Source organism: Lepidochelys olivacea (assembly GCF_965140295.1).
Source record: "Lepidochelys olivacea isolate rLepOli2 genome assembly, chromosome: 10".
Taxonomy (NCBI): Eukaryota; Metazoa; Chordata; order Testudines; family Cheloniidae; genus Lepidochelys; species Lepidochelys olivacea.
The window spans coordinates 85,030,535-85,039,262 of NC_140420.1; positions in this window are offsets into that span (position 1 = coordinate 85,030,535).

Here is an 8,728-nt window from a genome sequence, read left to right on the forward strand (position 1 = left end):
GAGCTGGGGTCTGTGCTAGCGAAACTCTGTCTTGTGGGGGCAGGTGGCCTTGGCGTACTCCTGGTTCAGGCCTCACCCAAGCTGGCCCTCTTTGGGCCTGTGGGGTGCACAGCACTGTGGGGCTCCAGCAGGATCCTGCCCAGGGTGCATTGGGAGCTGATCTGCCTCCCTCCCCTGGAGCAGGGTGGGGTGCCTACAGTGCCCTGGGCCCACACGTGCTCCTGCCCCGCCGCGGGGAGCTGCTCTTGTAGGCTGCTATCACTTGGCTGTCACAACAGCTCCCTGAGGACCCTGCCCCAGAACACTGCAGGGAAGACACCAGAGGCGGGTCACAGGCTGCCTCTGGCAACAGCCCCGTGGCCAGGCCCCAGGCCTCACCAAAGCCCTCGCAGAACTGCTTGATTTTGTTCTGCCCCCACACGTTCTGTAGCGGGCAGGAGACGCAGAGGTGGTGCCCACACACCCTGCTCGACCCAAACTGGGAGCCCTAACTTAATGCAGCTCGGCCCTTCCTGGATCCTGGGCATTGCGTCAGCTCCCCTCCCTCAGCAGCCAGTGTGAGCCCCATGGTCGGGAATTGAGGCCGTGGGCACTGGCTGGTGTCCCATGCTCAGAGCCGGCCTGAGGGGGCTGGTGAACCGTTCCTGGCCCATGGTGCAGGGGTGTTTGTTGGGGGGCAGGGGAACAAACCCATGTGCGCTTCAGGCCTTACCTGCTGTCCAGCTTCATGGTAGTGGTGGGTGGTGCTGGGCAGGGGGGCCTTGTTGGGAGCAGGGGGAGGCCTGGTGGCTCTGCAGGGCTCTGCGAAGCCAGAACTCGTCGTCAATCTCCAGGTTCTGGTGCAGGAAGAGAACCGCCGAGGGAGAGCAAGTGCAGAAGCCTCCCCAGACCCTCTCTGACCCCCAGTGTGTGTGTGTGGGGCGGGGGCTATTCATGCTCCAGGACAGCCTTCTCTAGAAAGTCCCTTAAGCGTATCTGATAAAGGGTCCCGGAGAAAAGGCACAATGCAGGGGGCCAGGGCTGGGGCTGGCCCTGGAGGGAGGAGGCAGGGTGCTGGGAAGGGGCTCAGTGTTGGGGGATGGTGATAAACTGTATGGTTAATTGCCTGACCACACTTTGGTCCATTATGAAATACACTTAAGAGCTCAAATAACCAGTGTCAGTCAGGTCAATGGCCCTAGGCCCACTGCAGCTAATCCAGGGAAGAGATTCTGTGCCATCCCAGTCACTGGGAAGCTGTCGTGGGCAGTGTTCTTACATTCTCCTTACGCTGAAGGTAAGCTCCTGGTTACCCCAAAGTCACTTCTGTATCTCCTACCCATCTCCTGGAACTGGGTACTAGGACATCAGCTAAAATGAGCTGTGACTAATCTGCTTTGAGCCTGGCCTCTCTGGTTCCCTGCTTTGTCCTCAACACCAACAGCCCAGGGACCAAAGGGTATGAAGGGCCCCCCGCCAGGTCCACACAAGGCCAGAACAGCCCTGTGTCTTGTCCTCTTCCTTTGGCCAGTCCAGTGCTGGCCTATGAGAGGGCTCCCTCCTGCTGCTACGGCAAAGCACGCATCTGGCCTAACCTTGATCGCTTGATAGAAGTAGGTGGCGGGGGAGCGTAATTCCCAAACTCCACCTCTTTCTGCCGCATAGCCCAAGAGGAGTGTGGGGCCACGCTGGCTGGGGGCCGGCTAGACCCCCACTCCTTCACCCAGGAGCTATCGCTGTCACCACCTGGCATCCAAGGGGTCTGGCAGCCAGAGGAACAGTCAGGCCGGGGCCCTGCAGGCCAGTCCCTGGCCGGGGGGAGGTGCCAGGAGGCTGGGGAGGGCTCAGTGCTTGGAGTAGGGTTGCCAGGCATCTAGTTTTGGACCAGAACACAGGTCGAAAAGGGACCCTGGCGGCTCTGGTCAGCACTGCTGACCAGGCTGTTAATAGTCCGCTTGGTGCCATAGCAGAACGAAGGCAGGATGCCTGCCTGTCCTGGCTCTGCGCACCTCCCAGAAGCGGCCAGCAGGTCCCTGTGGCCCCTAGACGCAGAGGCAGCCAGGGAGGTTCCAATCGCTGGCTCCACAGCTCCCATTGGCCGGTGCGCCTCTGCCTAGGGGCTGGACATGCCGGCTGCTTACGGGAGCAGTGCAGAGCCAGGGCAGGCAGGGAGCCTGCCTTAGCCCCACTGTGCTGCCGACTGGGAGTCGCCTGAGGTAAGTGCCGCCCAGCTGAAGCCTGCACCCTGACCCCCCTGCCCTAGGTCAGAACCCCCTCCTGTACCCAAACTCCCTGCCCCAGCCCTGAGCCCCCTCCTGCACCCCAAACCCCTCATCCCAGGCCCCACCCCAGAGCCCAAACCCCTAGCCAGAGTCCTCACCCCCTCTCACGCTCCAAACCCCTTGGCCCCAGCCCAGATCCCACTTCCGCACCCTGAACCCCTCATTTCTAACCCCACGCTGGACCCCTCACCACCTCCTGCACCCCTGCCCCAGCCCAGTGAAAGTGAGTGAGGGTGGGGGTGAGGTGAGTGAGTGAGGAGGGAGAGGAGCTGGAGCCTAAGAGAAGGGAGGGGGCAGGACAAGGGTGTTTCAGTTTTGTGCAATGAGAAGGTTGGTAACTCCAGCCTGTAGGCTTGGCCGGGTGGGTGGGGATCTCACTAGCCCTTGGCCTGGCTGGAGCTCAGCCTGCACATGGAGCTCCTGGGCCCTGGGGTGGGGCAGAGCTGAGGGGCAGGCAGCCACGCGTGGGCGGACTCCGGACTGTGCCAGGGGGCAGCTGCGATACCTGCGGCCAGGGTTGGGGGAGCAGGGTCGGGGCGTGGGGAGCAGGTGCAGGACTAAGAGCAGGGGGTGGGGCGTGGGGAGCAGGGGGCGGGGCTGGGCAGAGATCCTGAAGGTGGCCCCGCCACGTCCAGCAGGTGCTTTCCCGGCCCCCCGCTTTGCGGCTCCTTTGCCTGGCTGGACAGGGGCAGCGACAGGTCTGGCTCAGACCGCGCCTGCAGGGGCAGCCGGGCGAGCAGCTGAGCGGGGGGCCCACGTGCCAGTGGGCGGGGGCAGCGGCCAGGAGTCATTGCGGGGGTGACGGACCCCAGGGAGGGGCTGCCCCAGGGTGCTGTGGAGGGGGTGTGATGGACCCCTGGGGAGGGCTGCCCCTTTGGGCTGTGGGGGGGGGTGACGGACCCCAGGGGGGAGCCCCTGGGGACTGGGGTGTGTGTGTGTGAAGGACCCTGGTGGGGGGGGCTGCCCCTGTGGGGGGTGTGTGACAGACCCCGGGAGGGGCTGCCCCTGGGTGCTGTGGGGGGGTGTGAGGGACCCTGGGGGGGGAGCCCCTGTGGGCTGTGGGGGGGTGTGATGGACCCTGGCGGGGGGCTGCCCCTGTGGGGGGAGGGGTGTGATGGACCCCGGGGGGGGGCTGCCCCTGTGAGCTGTGGGTGGGGGGGTGTGACAGACCCCGGGAGGGAGCCCCTGTGGGCTGTGGAGGGGGTGTGATGGATCCTGGCGGGGGGCTGCCCCTGTGGGCTGTGGGGGGGGTGTGATGGACCCTGGTGGGGGGCTGCCCCTGTGGGCTGTGGGGGGTGTGTGATGGACCCTGGCGGGGGGCTGCCCCTGTGGGCTGTGGAGGGGGGCTGATGGACCCTGGCGGGGGGCTGCCCCTGTGGGCTGTGGGGGGGGCTGATGGACCCTGGCGGGGGGCTGCCCCTGTGGGCTGTGGGGGGGGTGATGGACCCTGGCGGGGGGCTGCCCCTGTGGGCTGTGGGGGGGTGATGGATCCCGGCGGGGGGCTGCCCCTGTGGGCTGTGGGGGGGGGTGATGGATCCCGGCGGGGGGCTGCCCCTGTGGGCTGTGGGGGGGGTGATGGACCCTGGCGGGGGGCTGCCCCTGTGGGCTGTGGGGGGCTGATGGATCCCGGCGGGGGGCTGCCCCTGTGGGCTGTGGGGGGGGGCTGATGGACCCCGGCGGGGGGCTGCCCCTGTGGGCTGTGGAGGGGGTGTGATGGACCCTGGCGGGGGGCTGCCCCTGTGGGCTGTGGAGGGGGTGTGATGGATCCTGGCGGGGGGCTGCCCCTGTGGGCTGTGGGGGGGGGTGATGGATCCCGGCGGGGGGCTGCCCCTGTGGGCTGTGGGGGGGGGTGATGGATCCCGGCGGGGGGCTGCCCCTGTGGGCTGTGGGGGGGGGGTGATGGATCCCGGCGGGGGGCTGCCCCTGTGGGCTGTGGGGGGGGGGCTGATGGACCCCGGCGGGGGGCTGCCCCTGTGGGCTGTGGGGGGGGGGCTGATGGATCCCGGCGGGGGGCTGCCCCTGTGGGCTGTGGGGGGGGGGGTGATGGATCCCGGCGGGGGGCTGCCCCTGTGGGCTGTGGGGGGGGGGGTGATGGATCCCGGCGGGGGGCTGCCCCTGTGGGCTGTGGGGGGGGGTGATGGATCCCGGCGGGGGGCTGCCCCTGTGGGCTGTGGGGGGGGGGTGATGGATCCCGGCGGGGGGCTGCCCCTGTGGGCTGTGGGGGGGGGCTGATGGACTCCGGCGGGGGGCTGCCCCTGTGGGCTGTGGGGGGGGGGTGATGGATCCCGGCGGGGGGCTGCCCCTGTGGGCTGTGGGGGGGGGTGATGGATCCCGGCGGGGGGCTGCCCCTGTGGGCTGTGGGTGCGGGGTGATGGACCCCGGCGGGGGGCTGCCCCTGTGGGCTGTGGGGGGGGTGACGGACCCCGGGGGGAGGCCGCTGGGGGCACGAGGGGGGACTAGGTAGCACGGTTGGTGCACTGTCACTGGCTGGGCGCACAAGCAGGCCTGTGTGAGCAGCCTGTATTGCCGTATAACAGACCGGCCGGGGAGTGGGGCAGGGAGACCTGTGTGAGCAGGTGCTATGCCAGCAGCCCACGCTGACCCAGCTCCCAGGGCGTCACTTGCTGTCTCGGTGGGGGCGAGCGTGGCTGCCGTCCTGTGTGGCAAGGGAGCTGATGAGGCACACGGGCTGCCCGGGCAGAGATGGGAAGGGGGAGCGAATGCCTCTGTCCCTGGACATGTGACTCCCCTTCAGCCACGTGACTGACCCCGAGCCACTGCTCTTGGGGTCCCTGTGCTGCCCCAGGCCTGGGTCCCCCATGGCTGCTGCTGGTGTTGCTGCATGAATGCCTGGCTTGGGGGGGTGGAACCGGTGCACCAGGTCCCTGTGTCCCCAGGCAGAGCCGGAGCAGAGTGCGGAGACGTGACACAACCCCATGGTGCCCTGGCTAAGCTGGCAGAATGTGAGACTGGCTGGCACTGGGAACAGAGCAACTGCAGCCTTGTCTCCCCTCAGCACCTGCTCCCCGTGCTCCTGCCATGAGCCCTGCCCCATCTGTAGGGCCCTGGAGCTGGACAGAGCTGTGATCAGACAGACAGCCTGCTGACCAAGGGGGGCCAGTGTGACAAAGCGGGACTGTTCTTAATGTTTCCTCTGAATAGAGTGGGGGTGCCTCAGTTTCCCCTAGGCAGTTCTTAAGTATCTAGGGGGTGGGATAAGGGTGTATGATCCTTGCAGAGCCCTAGAGGGCAGGTGTGTGCAGGAGTCTGGACACAGAGAATGGCCGACACCCTGTTTCCTGGCAACTGATGGCCTGAGCCCTTCCCCCCTGCAAGGTGAGAGCTAAAGGGTTGGAGAACAAAGGAATCCAGTGACCTCCTGGCCCGGGAAAGGGACAAAGCCCAGAGGAGGAGGGGCTGGAGAGAGGTTCAGTTTGGGGCTGGCTGGAGACATGGAGCGAAGGGCAGACGTGGTTGTCTGGCTCACTGCCCCCCAAAATGGACCGTTCTACCGCCGGCCGTCCTTGGGGGAGTGGCCCTCCTCAAGTTGGTGAGAGCCCTGTGCAGTACCCTGGCCTCAGTACTGCTAAGCTCATAGAAAAGTGCTTCTTCGGTCCCATGCCAGGATCTGAAGGTTCTAGTTCCGTCCCACCCCAAATTCCCTGGTCGTAACAGCGGTAAGCGACAGGACCCTAATGACAGAGGCTCCAAGCGGTCGGATCTTCTGGGCAGGAAGAGCTGTAACTCATCGGCCCTACAGATGAGGATTGTGAATCAACAAGCTTTGCTAGCTATGTATGATTTCCTCAATTCAGCCCCATCTAAATTGGAGGGCCAGTTGCCTGAGGCCTCGTGGGGAGTTCTGGGCATTCGTTGTGGAAGGCTGTTTGATGGCCAGAGCATCCCTGCAGTCCGCCCTCAATGTTGAGGACACCTGAGCCAGGGTGGTGGCCTTGGCGGTAACTATGAGGAGGGCTTCTTGGTTGCAAAACTTTGGGATCATTTTGGATGTCTGGCAAGCCACTGCGGCCTTGTCCTCTGACAGCGAGTCTTGTTCTTGGACAAGGCTGATGACGCGCCGCACTCCCTGAGGATTCCAGGGCTACCGTGAGGTTCCTGGGAGCGTCTGCGTGTAAGCAGTGTCAGGATGAGCTCCACCCTGACATCTGGTGGTGAGGTGTGGCAAGTTGTGGAAAAGAACTTCAGGGGCTGATCTCATTTGCATAGGCACACCCACCACGCCTAGAATGAGACCATAGCTGCCCAAATGGTCACTTTGGCTGCTGTGGGAGCCTCAGTGTCTCTGTTATTGGGGCAGGAAGAATACATTGTTATTACCCTGAATATGGGAACTGTGCTTGGAACTGTACTGGGCCTTTTGTTATGATGGAGGGACTCACCATCAACTAAGTAGCACTAGCTAGGCAAGGGTCATGGGTTCCAAAACTGTGGCTGAAAGGAGGCTGGAGACAAATATTCATACTTGGTGAGGGCCTTACATGCTAATTGTACTGCTTTCTCTCTCCACTGTGGAATATCAGAGCTAATTTTGATCCTATTAGAGTCTAATTACAGGCTGCTGAGCTCACTTTGGACTAATGATGCACCAGCACTGAGGCTCTTCTACCACAAGCTGAATTCACCAAAGAGCTGAACTGACTAAGAGCTGAAATCACTGAGCGTTGTGTTAAGCAGTGGGGGAGCCTGAAGATATATTGTGGAGCAGTTTGCGGGATGGCTGGAGTGCCTTGTGGACTGGCTGGTGGAGCAGTTTGTGGGACAGTGGGAGCTGCTTGTGGGCTGCGGAGCCGAGTGAAGCAGTTTGTGGGGCGGCGGAGTGGAGCGAAGGCCTGTGGAGCTGTGGGGCAGTCAGCTTCAGATCACGTAAGGTGCCCCTTACCTCTCCCCCCCCCGTTAGGAGGTAAAGATCTGCAGATAAACTTTCGAACTCTGGGGCTGCCCTGACCAGGGACAGAGACTTTTGGGTCATTGGACTTTTGGGACTTTGGGTGATTTGGGGTTGCTGGACTCAAGAACCAAAGGGAAAGGGGCATGCCCCAATTTGCTTGGGGTGGGGTTTTTGCTCATGGGTTGTGTTATGAATCCTGTTGGTGGTGTTTCCCCAACATCATGCCACATTGCCTCTCTCTGTTATTAAAAGGCTTTTTGCTACACTCAGACTCTGTGCTTGCGAGAGGGGAAGTATTGCCTCTTGGAGGCGCCCGGCGGGGGTGGTATATATTTGTCCCAGTCACTGGGTGGGGGCTCGAGCTGGTTTGCATGGTGCTATTGGAATGGATCCCCTAGATACCGAACCCAGCCCTTGTTGCTGCCAACTCTGAGGGGCAGCAGGGCTACAAGCGCAAAGATGCTGCGATGGGGGACAACAGCACCACAAACCTGCAGCACTCCTTTGCACAGCCTTTCCCCGAAGCAGCGGCCTATCCTAGAAAGAGGGAGAGATCCCACAAGAGGAAGCAGTCGGGCCCAGGCTTTGGCAGTCCACTTCAACTCCTTAGTCCAGTGCACTGGCCTGGTTGTTACTCTACTCACAGGCATAGTTTGATTTCTATGTTTGGGGAGGCAGGGCCCTGGGAGGGAGCATCACCTCCACCCCTGACTCACCTCAGTAGGCCACCCAGCCTGTCTGGGTTGGGAAGGGATAGGGGAGCACAACCAAAAATTTATAACTCAAAGTGGGAGACTCAGCTCAAGAAGTTAAAAAAACACAGGGTGCAGGCAGGGGTAACTAGGGGCTGTGTGCGGGCAGGGGGTAGCTCAGTGCAGGGAGGGGGTAACAAGGGGCTGTGTGCAGGCAGGGGGTACACCAGGATGCAGGAAGGAGGTAGCTGGGGGCTGTGTGTGGGCAGGGGGTAGCTTGGTGCAGGGAGGGGGTAGCTGGGGGCTGTGTGTGGGAAGGGGGTAGGTCAGGGTGCAGGGACGGGGTAGCTAGGGGCTGTGTGCCAGGAGGGCCCCCCTGCAGTCGCTGGTCCTGGGTGGCTCTTAGTGGCTGTGTGCGCAGTCAAAGGGGGCTGGAAGCTGAGGAGCAGCCGCAGCCCCGGGCATCAGCAGCAGGAGATGGGGGAGTGCTGCGGCAGCCTGCTCTACAGGACCAGCCAGAGCATCCGCCTCCCGGCACTGCCCAGCTCCTGTTTCCCACCTCTGACCAGGCCAAGGGGTGGGATGTTGGTGGGGAGGGAGAGGTGGGGGTGGGTTTGAAGCTGCCACGGGGGCTGCCCCACTCTGGTTACAGCACTGCAGGTTTTTGGGGGAAACACCCTCCTATGTCCCCCCAAACTCTGCCCATGACTCCACCCTCTTTGTCCCCCTCATCCTTTTGTGGACGGGCTGCTCATTTTTACAATGCTTGGGGCTCAATTAGCTCTGAGAGCTGGGTCCTAGACACGGTCAGATCAGGCTACACAATCCAGTTCCTCTCCATGCCCCCTTCCCACCCCTCTCCCCAT